Genomic DNA, 11,935 nt, shown 5'->3' with positions numbered 1-11,935 from the left:
TTGTCATCTTATAGGAAAAACCAGCATACTGGAGACAACTGGAGTAACCACTCCTCACAGAGCTGTTGTTTAGGCTATCTACATATTCAGGCTGTTATCATTAGGATCTAATGCCATTTCACAACCACCATTCCTAAAAAACAAAAAGTGAAATACTGTACACCTACAGTGTTTTCTGAAGTGCTGTCTTCAGCTCAGAGAAACAATAGGCCTATTTTAATTAAACATGATTTTATATAACCACTGCCATGCCTGAGAAACTAATACATAAACACCAAGCAAATAATCATTCTTATTTCCTTATTTTTTACAACACTAATCTTTTCTTTTTTTTGAACCCAGACAAAAATGTGGTTTTCCACCAATGTAAAAAACCTTCTAGACAAATACTAAAAGAGCTAGAAAACAGCTATCTTTATTTTTTTGAATGATTGCCATGTCCTGGACAATTTCTATTTCGTTCATGGTGAGTTATCACTGCTCTATAAATACTATATCTGAAATTACATAATTAAATACAATTTCATATCCTAATTACCTGCATCTTCCTTTTCTTCTTTTTAATGAAAAACATTCCCCAAAATGTAGCTAAAGGCACTTTACCTGATATGCAAATTAGCAATTTATCCTATGAACAATAGTTGTTAAACTCCGCCTCTTTTCAGATTATGCCACTCCATGGGTAACTTGGAGATGTGAGCTAAAGTCCTCTGTTGTGCCTTCAGATCTGCTGTCATCTTCAGGCTGGAAAAGCAATAGCAGCCAGCCCCCAGCATCCTGAATACTGAACCACAGAGACTTTTTCCTTTTTTTCACAGAGGACTGAACTATGCTGGTTCAGCTCCAGTTTACCACAGGCTCAGTGCAGGCACATAGGCAGTTATCCTGCAGGAAATCTTTCTCCTGAAGGTCTTATGCCCATACCTTAGCTATATTGCAAGGATTAGTGGGTCATTAAAAAAATTTAGAGCATGAGGTGATAATGGAGCATGGGAGTGATCATTGATAACACCTGTGCTTGCTTGCTCTCTCTCTCTCTCTCTCTCTCTCTCTCACACACACACACACACACACACACACACACCCATCCCCAGGTAATTAAGTGCTTACATGAAAAAAAATCCTAAATTAAAAAAATTAGAAGCTCATCACCACTAGAATTAAAGTTTTCCATGCACCCTCCTTCGTACATGCAATTTATGACAGTCTTTCATTATGAGATCACAACCTTTTGTGACAGAAGAATAAGAGACAGAGTCATCAAGACAAGGTAACATTCAGGCTTTATTTCTTCCTCCCTATCTACCATTGTGTGCGTGTGTGTGTGTGTGTGTGTGTGTGTGTGTGTGTGTGTGTTGGCATATACATGTATGCATGTGTGTGTGTGCATGCATGCATGGATGCGTGCACATGGTGGGACAGTGGTAGGAACAGGGTTATATCTAGAACAAAGGGTGGAGCCAGGATTGGGGGAGTGATAAGAAGAACAAGAGCTGCATTGGGAACTTGATTTGTGCATCTCATTCTAAATGTTAGCTCTCTGAGATCCACGAGGACCCAGAGGAGGAGGCGACGAGTGCTCGTCATAGGCGACTCCATCCTGAGAGGTACGGAAGGACCCATCTGTCGCCAGGACCCCTCAGCACGAGAGGTATGCTGCCTCCCTGGAGCAAAGATTCGGGATGTGACGGAGGTAATCCAGGCCAGGATCAAGCCCACCGATTACTACCCCATGGTCCTAGTCCATGTGGGTACTAATGATGCGGCCAGGAGAACCCCCAATCACCTGATGGCGGACTACAGTGCTCTGGGCGGCGTGCTGAAGGAGTTCGGTGCACAGGTGGTATTCTCTTCCATCCTACCAGTGACCAGATGAGGAAGACGGCAGGAGAACTGCATCTGAGAAACCAACTGGCGGGTTCGGCAGTGGTGTCTTGAGGCAGGCTTTGGCTTCCTGGACAATGACCCGCACATCACGACGAGGGACATGCTCAGCTGGGATGGGCTTCACCTGTCCCCCAAAGATAAGCGTGTGTTTTCTTCTAGGTTGGCGGATCTCCTCCGGCAGGCTTTAAACTAGGCTCATCGGGGGGAGGGGAGTACGAGGGCAGGGGAAGCAGTGGACCACCAAACCATATGGCACCCACAAGGACAGACCAGCCTGAAGAAAGTGAGCATTGGAAACCTGAAAGCCATGGGAAGACCAGCACTACAGAACAGGTAAGAAACGAGAAGGTAAGAATCAAAGTGCCCCTTGGGACTTGGAGCGGGGGGGCAGCAAAGGCACCAGTCGCAGGGCTCAAGTGCCTATATACTAATGCTAGGAGCATGGGGAACAAGCAGGATGAACTAGCGCTCCTGCTTGCACTAAACACCTATGACTTAGTGGGGCTAACAGAAACCTGGTGGGATTCATCCCACGACTGGGCGGTACATATTGAGGGCTATAGATGGTACAGAAAGGACAGGTCGGGGAAGAAAGGGGGGGGGGGGGGTTTGCACTTTATGTCAGTGAGCAATATACATCAACCCTCATCAAGACAGAATCCAAGGTTGAGGAAGTAGAAGGATTGTGGGTTAGGCTACATGGGGGGCAAGGAGAAAGGGATTTGGTGGTAGGGGTCTGCTACAGACCCCCACACCAAGGGGAAGAAATAGATGTGGGGCTCCTGAGGCAACTCTCGGAGACCATAAAAGCTAAGGAGGCAGTAGTCATGGGGGACCTAAACTACCCGGACATCTGCTGGGAGACGCAGACAGCAAAGTCCCACCACTCACGCAGGTTTCTAACCTGTGTACAGGACCTCCACCTGACACAGGAGGTACATGGTCCCACTAGAGGGAATGCCATACTGGATCTGGTATTGGCAACAGGGGATGACATGGTAGGGGACCTCCAGATCGGTAGCCATTTGGGAGACAGTGATCACCTAATAATAGAATTCAACATAAGACATCGAGTGGGTAAGGTAACTAGTAGGGTGAAAGTGCTAGACTTTAGGAAAGCTGATTTAAATGAACTCAGGCGATTAGTCAAGGACGCGCTGCAGAGTAGGAGTTTTGAAGGAACGGGAGCCCAAGAAGGGTGGCTGTGCCTTAAGGAAACGATCCTTCGGGCACAAAGCAAGACGATCCCCGAGCGAGGCAAAAGAGGGAAAGGGGCCAGGGGGCTTCCATGGCTGACCAGAGAAATCCAGGGCAGCCTAAGGGCCAAAAGGTGAGCACATAAAAAGTGGAAACAGGGTGAGATCACTAAAGATGAATATACCTCCTCTGCTCGTGCTTGTAGGGAGGCAGTTAGGCGGGCCAAAGCTACCATGGAGCTGAGGATGGCAACCCGAGTAAAAGACAACAAGAAATTGTTTTTTAGATATATTAGGAGTAAAAGGAAGGCCCAGGGAGGAAGAGGACCACTGCTAAATGGGCAGAAACAATTGGTGACAGACAGGGGGGACAAGGCTGAACTCCTCAACGAGTTCTTTGCCTCAGTGTTCCTAAGAGAGGGGCACGACAAGTCTCTCACTGGGGTTGTAGAGAGACAGCAGCAAGGCGCCAGACTGCAATGCGTAGACCCTGAGATGGTGCAGAGTCACTTGGAAGAACTGGATGCCTTTAAGTCGGCAGGCCCGGATGAGCTCCATCCGAGGGTGCTGAAGGCACTGGCCGACATAATTGCAGAGCCACTGGCGGGAATATTTGAACGCTCGTGGCGCAGGGGCCAAGTCCCGGAGGACTGGAAAAGGGCTAACGTGGTCCCCATTTTCAAAAAGGGGAGGAAGGAGGACCCGGGCAACTATAGGCCAGTCAGTCTCACCTCCATCCTTGGTAAAGTCTTTGAAAAAATTATCAAGGCTCACATTTGTGAGAGCCCGGCAGGGCAAATTATGCTGAGGGGAAACCAGCACGGGTTTGTGGCGGGTGGATTGTGCCTGACCAATCTAGTCTCTTTCTATGACCAGGTTACGAAACGCCTGGACACAGGAGGAGGGGTGGATGTCGTATACTTAGACTTCAGGAAGGCCTTCGATACGGTATCCCACCCCATACTGGTGAACAAGTTAAGAGGCTGTGATGTGGATGACTACACAGTCCGGTGGGTGGTGAATTGGCTAGAGGGTCGCACCCAAAGAGTCGTGGTAGATGGGTCGGTCTCGACCTGGAAGGGTGTGGGCAGTGGGGTCCCGCAGGGCTCGGTCCTTGGACCGATACTCTTTAATGTCTTCATCAGTGACTTGGACGAGGGAGTCAAATGTACTCTGTCCAAGTTTGCAGATGACACAAAGCTATGGGGAGAAGTGGACACACCGGAGGGCAGGGAACAGCTGCAGGCAGACCTGGATAGGTTGCACAAGTGGGCAGAAAACAACAGGATGCAGTTCAACAAGGAGAAATGCAAAGTGCTGCACCTAGGGAGGAAAAATGTCCAGCGCACCTACAGCCTAGGGAATGACCTGCTGGGTGGCACAGAGGTGGAAAGGGATCTTGGAGTCCTAGTGGACTCCAAGATGAACATGAGCCGGCAGTGTGACGAAGCCATCAAAAAAGCCAATGGCACTTTATCTTGCATCAGCAGATGCATGACGAATAGGTCCAAGGAGGTGATACTTCCCCTCTATCGGGTGCTGGTCAGACCGCAGTTGGAGTACTGCGTGCAATTCTGGGCGCCACACTTCAAGAAGGATGCGGATAACCTGGAGAGGGTCCAGAGAAGGGCAACTCTTATGGTCAAGGGCCTGCAGACCAAGCCCTACGAGGAGAGACTAGAGAAACTGGACCTTTTCAGCCTCTGCAAGAGAAGGTTGAGAGGCAACCTTGTGGCTGCCTTTAGGTTCATCACGGGGGCACAGAAGGGAATTGGTGAGTGTTTATTCATCAAGGCACCCCCGGGGGTTACAAGAAACAATGGCCACAAGCTAGCAGAGAGCAGATTTAGATTGGACATTAGGAAGAACTTCTTCACAGTTCGAGTGGCCAAGGTCTGGAAGGGGCTCCCAAGGGAGGTGGTGCTCTCCCCTACCCTGGGGGTTTTCAAGAGGAGGTTAGATGAGTATCTAGCTGGGGTCATCTAGACCCAGCACTCTTTCCTGCTTATGCAGGGGGTCGGACTCGATGATCTATTGAGTTCCCTTCCGACCCTAACATCTATGAATCTATGAATCTGTTTTCTTGCTCAGAATCTGGCACACCCAGCCCCATATGGGCACAATAGCGAACTTGCTTCCTTAACCTAGAGGCATTGAATTGGAAGGGGGTATCCTGGGCCTTTGAGTCTGGACTCTTACATTTGCAGTCAATCATATACTCAAGCTGTCCCCCAAACCTTTGCAATGGCAGGGTGTTAGCAGAGTCCTGGTCACGCCCCTTGTACCTATGGCATGTTATACCATGTTCTCTGCAGTTCTGGTTGTGGTGCATTTTCTTTGTGCATGAGTCTGATATGGTGAGCATGGCTTGAAGCGAAAATTCAAGGGATGTGTAGGTAAACAGTGGTCTGTGAACAACAAGGACTGGTTTGGATGGCCCTGGAGGCCCCCTCCCCTTCCATGCTTCTGGCTGGCTGAAAGTGGTCTCTTTTGTGATTGTACGAGTCAGTCATAGTTTCATAGTTTCTAGGGTTGGAAGGGACGTGTACAGATCATCAAGTCCAACCCCCTGCCCTGGGCAGGAACGAGTGCTGGAATCATAATACCCCAGCCAGATATCTATCCAACCTCCTCTTGAAGACCCCCAAGGTAGGAGAGAGCACCACCTCCCTTGGGAGCCCATTCCAGAGCCTAGCAGCCCTAACTGTAAAGTAATGCCTCCTGATATCAAGCCTGAACCTACTCTCAATCAATTTGTGGCCGTTATTCCTTGTTATCCCAGGTGGTGTTCGGGGGAACAGAGCCTCACCTATTTTCTGCTGGTCCCCCCTGGTGAGTTTATAGATGGCCCCCAGATCCCCTCTCAGTCTTCTCTTGTGGAGGCTGAATAGATTCAGGCCCTTTAGTCTATCTTCGTAGGGCCTGGCCTGCTGGCCCTTGACCATGCAAGTGGCCTTCCTCTGGACCCTCTTAAGGTTAGCCACATCCCTCTTGAAGTGCAATGTCCGGAACTGGACTCAGTACTCCAACTGTGGCCTGACCAGCTCTGCAGAGGGGAAGGATCACCTCCCTGGACCTGCTTGTGATGCATCTGTAGATGTACAACAAGGTGCGGTTAGCCTACTGACCGCTTCCTTGCATTGGCGACTCATGTCCATCCTGGAGTCAACAATGACTCCAAGATCCCTTTCAGCCACTGTGTTGTTAAGAAAGGTGTTCCCCAGCCTGTAGGTGTGGAGCAGGTTCCTTCTCCCTAGATGTAGCACCTTGCACTTGTCTGAATTGAATTTCATTCTATTCGCATCCACCCACCTCTGCAACCTGTCTAGATCTAGCTGGATTCTGTCCTTCCCCTCCAGTGTGCCCACTTCTCCCCACATCTTTGTGTTATCAGTGAATTTGGACAGCATGCTTTCCACGCCCACCTCCAAGTCGCTGATAAAGATGTTGAATAGCACAGGCCCGAGGGCCAAGCCCTGGGAAACTCTACTGCCCACATCCCTCCAGGACAAAAACAACCCGGCCAACCACCACTCTCTGGGTGTGACCATCGAGTCAATTTGCCACCCGTCTGACTGTAGGCATCAATGCTGCAGTCACCTAGTTTTTTTTATGAGAATGGGGTGAGAAACAATGTCAAAGGCCTTCTTGCAGTCCAGGTAGATGACATCCACCTCAATGCCCACATCCAAAGACTTGGTGACCTGGTCATAAAAGGAAACAAGGTTAGTCAGGACGGATCTACCCACAATGAACCCATATTGGTTGCCCCTGAGCATTACCTCCCATGCTGGACTCCTGCAGATGTGCTCCTTGAAAATTTTCTCAAAGGTCTTCCCAAGGACTGAGGTGAGACTAACCGGCCTATAGTTACTCGGGTCCTCCTTTCTCCCCTTCTTGTAAATGGGGACCACATTGGCCCTTTTCCAATCCTCTGGGACCTCGCCAGATCACCACGAGTGCTCATACAGCTGTGCCAGGGGCTATGACTTCTGCCAATTCCCTCACTAACCATGGATGAAGAGCAACTGGACCTGCTGATTTAAACACGTCCAGCCCCTCCAAAAGTTCCCTAACTAGATCACCCCTGACCCTAGGCATGGCGTCGTGTCCCTTGAGCCTGTCCGTAATCCTAGTCAGGGAGTTGTCCCAATCCCTGCTCAGAAATATGGAGGCAAAGAAATCGTTGAAGAGATCAGCTTTTTCCTTTGCTGCAATCACCAGATTGCCAAACCTGTCCTCTAGGGGCCCCACGTTACCCAGTGCCTTCTTCTTACTCCCTATATATTTGAAAAAGGACTTTTTGTTATCTTTAATTCTGGTTGCCAACCTTAGTTCCATCTTTGCCTTGGCCTTCCTAACTACCTCCCTGCAATCATGAGCAACGAGGGTGTAATCCTCCTTGGTGATAGCCCCTTGCTTCCACTAATTTTATGCCACCTTTTTAGCCCTCAGGCCCTCCTAGATGCCTTTACTGAACCAAGGGGGCTTTTTAGCACTCTTGCTGCCTTTGGTTTGCATTAGGACTGACTCCCTCTGAGCTCGGAGGATCGTCTCCTTAAGGAACAACCACCCATCCTGGACTCCCATATCACTGAGGCTCTGAGTCCCCAATGTCTCTCTTATTAATCTCCTTAGCTCATTGAAGTTGGCCCTCTGAAGTCAAGGACTTTTGCCTTACTGCTTGCTTTGCCCACCCTGTGCCGGATAGTAAATTCCAGCAGACAGTGGTCACTAGCGCCTAGGTAGTTGAGCACCCGCAGATCCCTCACCAGGTCATCGCCTGTGGCAAGGACCAAGTCCAGCAACGCATTTCCTCTGGTGGGATTGTGTACCTCCTTGGTTAGGTGGAGGTCCTGAGTTAGGTGGAGACACTAAAAACCTACATGAGCATTCAGACCTGGCTGACTGCTCCTCCCAGCAGATGTCAGGGTAGTTTAGGTAACCCATGACAACCACATCCCTTGTCCTTACAGCCTCTGTGAGCTGACCTGAAAATTCCAGGTCCAGCTCGTCCCCCTGGTGAGGCGGTCTGTAGTAGACACACACTATCACGTCCCTTTCACGACCCCCTTGCATTCTAACCCAGAGTGCCTCAGTTTGCCCCTCTTCTGAACCCATCCTGGTCATCGAGGATGTGTACTGCTCTTTAACACAGAGCGCTACACCCCCTACTTTTTCCCCTACTCTATCCTGTCTATATAACTTATAGCCCTCAATGTCTACAGCCCAGCCTTGGGTAGAATCCCTCCAGGTTTCTGTAAGCCCAACTAGGTCTGGGTTTTTGCTAGCTAGCAGGAGGGCGAGTTCTTCCTGCTTATTTCCCATACTTCTAACATTTGTGTAGAGGCAATTGAAACCTCCCATGGGTGTTTGTGCTGCCCTCTTGTTCCCAAGCTTGCCTGGGCCCTTGTCACTTACCTGGGCTGTTCCTGCCCGTGTCACCTGGCTTGATGTTGAAGTGTCCTCCTGCACCTCTGCATCCCCATCCCCCGACAAACCCAGTTTAAAGCTTGCCATACAAGATCAGCCAACCTGGAAAACACGTTTGCCTTTTGGGGAGAGATGTAGTCTGTCCCACCCTAGCATGTCTTCTGCGCAGAAGTGTGGGTCATGGTTGAAGAATCCAAAGCCCGCGTGGTAACACCAGCTCTGAAGCTGCCGGTTGACCTCTCTGATGCAGACCTTGTGGCACCATCCACATCTGTTCACCAGAAGAACAGATGAGAAAACCACCTGTGCTCCTGTCTTCCTCAGCTTGGCCCCCAGACCTTGTAGTCTCTTATGACACAGTCTGGACTACTTTTGGCCGTGTCATTAGTTCCCACATGGATGAGGGCCAAGGGGTAGTGATCGGAGGGCTGGATGAGGTCCAGGATCATCACCGTGATGTCCCGAATCCAAGCTCCAGGCAGGCAGCAAACCTCACGTGCCATGGGATCCGGATGACAGATGGGTCCCTCTGTTCCTCTCAGCAGGGAGTCACCCACAGTGATGACACGGCATCTCTTTTTCTGCTTACCTGGCCAGGCCTCAGCTCACTCAGTGATGGCGGCAGGCTCCTCCAGTGTACTTTCCCCCACCACACACTCCTCCAGTGCAGCCAGGGCCTCATATTTGTTCCCCAACTGCACTGGGGGCACTGTTTCTATGGTGAGAGGTCTGGCCCTGGAGGTGAATGTCCTCCACTCACCAGCATCTGCTTCAGGGCATTTCCTTGCAGCTTCTCTGCCAGATGTCTTGTCCTGCAAAGAATTAAAGTAGCTGTCAATCTCTTCCTCAATTGCCCATATACCCTGCAGCCTGCTCACCTCCACCTGGAGTTCCCTCACCTGCCACTCCAGGGCCTCAATCCAAGCACATGTGGTACAGGCAAGGGAACCCCCAGCCCGTGCACTACATCCCTGCCGTCATGTCTAGTAACAGCCTCATTATCAACTTGCCTGTTGCAATTATTTTTGGATGAGTCCCAGCCTCCCCAAAGGGCAAAGGAGGTGGAATTTGAGAGAACCTGGCAAAAGGGGGAGACCCCGAACAAATGGCCCCACAAACAAAATTTGGAGCTCTCAGGCAGGAGCTGCTGGGATACCGGATGCTGCTGGGGTGATTTACAGAAGACGAATGGGTCTAGTTTGCCTAGCAGCTACTAGGAAGAAGGGAGACCCAGGACTTGGACTTTATCAACAGGGACTTTGAGTGAAAGGTATCCTAGGTGAATGCATCCCAAATGCTGGATTCCACATGAGTAAGCTAGAGCTGGGCCCTCACCCACACAATGGGTGCATTGACAGTGCAGTTGTTATTGCGCAGTCATTTGGTACTTGCTTTAGTTTTTGAAAATCCCTCAGCTTCTCTTGCTCCCAGAACAAAAGAGATGGAGCTCAGCCTGAGAAAGATGCTAATTGCCCCCTTTGAAATGTAAAGGGTACCCTCCCTGCTTTTCTTAGCTTTTTCTTTTCTTAGCTTTTTCTTTTCTTAGCTTTTTCCCCTTCCCTGGGACTGTCTCCAGAAGCCAGAGATTCATCCATTTCTCAGTGGGCAGCTGAGCTCCAGGCCTGGAAGTTCACCAGAGAAGCTGCTCTCATCAAGCCACCACTGTACCCCCACAGTTTCTGAGGCTAGCATCCAAGCAGTCCTAGCACTGGGAGGATTTGTATCCTCCAACAATACCCTAACATGTTTGCTGCTGACCAACACTGTCTAGCTATGGCTTCAAATGCCAGGGAAACAGTAGATACGGTAGATTCCCAAAAGGCAGGTGAACACCTGTACCCTCTTGATAACCATATAACCTGCAGAGATTAAGGCCTCACATTATCCAAGCACTTACATGGATGATCTGAAACCTCCCACACTGTGCGCCTTGCACAGGCTGCCAACAATTGGGTGCATGAACCTTTCCCTGTGACACACCAAGCCCTGTGGAGCAAGGGTCCCACATGGCTCAGATAGTGGCAGTCACAGCCAGAAGGGCAGGCTGGGTATACATGCTGCCCTCCAGAGTCCTACAGTAGTGTGGGAAATCCAGCCTTTAAATGCCAGCCAGTACTTCAGGCATAAACAATGAGCAGACAAGCTGAGCTACCACACTGCAACCAGCCCCTCATCCCACCCCAACAGTTGAACCATCCAGTACTGAGCTGGTCAGGCACAGAGCTACAGCAGACCAGAATGCTGTAATAAAAACCCATTTTTGACATGTGCCTCTACCTCTGTGGTGAGCTCCTTACAGGCTGGATTGAGCCTAAGGCACAAAGAAGCAGTCTCCCTCTGTGCCACAGCAGGAGGGAGAGTGATATCAGTTGTGGACTCTGGGCATGTGAGGACTCCCAAGGGACCAGGACATAGTGACCTATGCTGAGATTGTGGGGAAGGCTCCTTCTCCAGGGAGACACCCCTCACCATGAAGGCCACCCAGTAGAGAGCTGAGGGTCTATCCAGTCAGCTGCAGAGTAAAAGGGTTGGACAAGAGAGACCAATACCTGCCAAATGGGATGAAGAGGAATGACTTCAGCTGGATGATCCTGAGAGAGACGTTCCATGTGAAGAAGGAGAACCTCATTTACATCTGGAAATGTGAGTCCTCTCTTGATTGGGAGGTGGGTTTCAGGAGCACTGGGGCTAGGCAGGACTTCTAGCAACAGCTCGGGGGAGTGGCTGATGACCCCAGGCTAAAGGACTTTGTCTTCTATAGGGGCAATGCCCAGAACAGGCCTGGGAGACAAAAGAGGGTCAGAATTCATCTCTGTACAACAGAGGAGGGGGGAGCAGAATTTGAGATTCTGACTCAGCAGGAACTGTGAGGCTGTGGGGGCTATAGAGAAAGAAAAGGACGGGGAAAACATTTGGACTGGGGCATGGTTTGCTGGGGTCATTCTGAAACAGGATCCAGAAGAGGCAGGAGCCATGATCCATCTGCTGGCCTCCCTGATCCTGGGACGCCACAAGGGATTGATCTCCTACCAGGGGCAGGCCAAATTCTGCTGCTGATGTGGAGAGGAGGGCCATCTCAGGAAGGACTGTATAATGGAGCTCTGTGCAGTCTGGAATCAGATTGGGCACAGCTCACAGAGCTGCACCAAGGAAAAGCACTGTAATCTGTGCAGGAAAGAGGGGCACCTCTTCAGGAGATGTCCGGGGGCACAAGCTTATGCAGCCAGAGAAGCAGACGAAGAGGAGGTACCGTCCATGGCCCCAGTTTTGGAGGCTCACAATGGCAGCAGGCCCAGAAAGCGAAAACAAAATGGAGCTGGAGGTCCAGAATCAGGTGGAGGGAGAAGGGGAAGAGGGGACCCCAGATCCAGGGCCCACCTCTGTTGACCAAGCAGTGAAAGAGACTTGCAAACTGCTGG

The 11,935-nt window shown here is 50.3% G+C and overlaps 1 non-coding gene across 1 annotated transcript; it reads right to left on the bottom strand.

Moving 5' to 3' along the window:
* Positions 1-349: 349 nt before the first annotated feature.
* On the bottom strand, positions 350-409 carry LOC132250437 (U7 small nuclear RNA). Its single transcript, XR_009462177.1, has one exon. It is a non-coding gene; the product is annotated as a U7 small nuclear RNA (small nuclear RNA).
* Between the last annotated feature and the right edge of the window lie 11,526 nt (positions 410-11,935).

The sequence above is a fragment of the Alligator mississippiensis genome, chromosome 4 (assembly GCF_030867095.1).
Source record: "Alligator mississippiensis isolate rAllMis1 chromosome 4, rAllMis1, whole genome shotgun sequence".
NCBI classification, from domain to species: domain Eukaryota; kingdom Metazoa; phylum Chordata; order Crocodylia; family Alligatoridae; genus Alligator; species Alligator mississippiensis.
The sequence above is the reverse complement of the archived record's forward strand: the minus strand, read 5'-3'. Positions and strand labels throughout refer to the sequence as shown.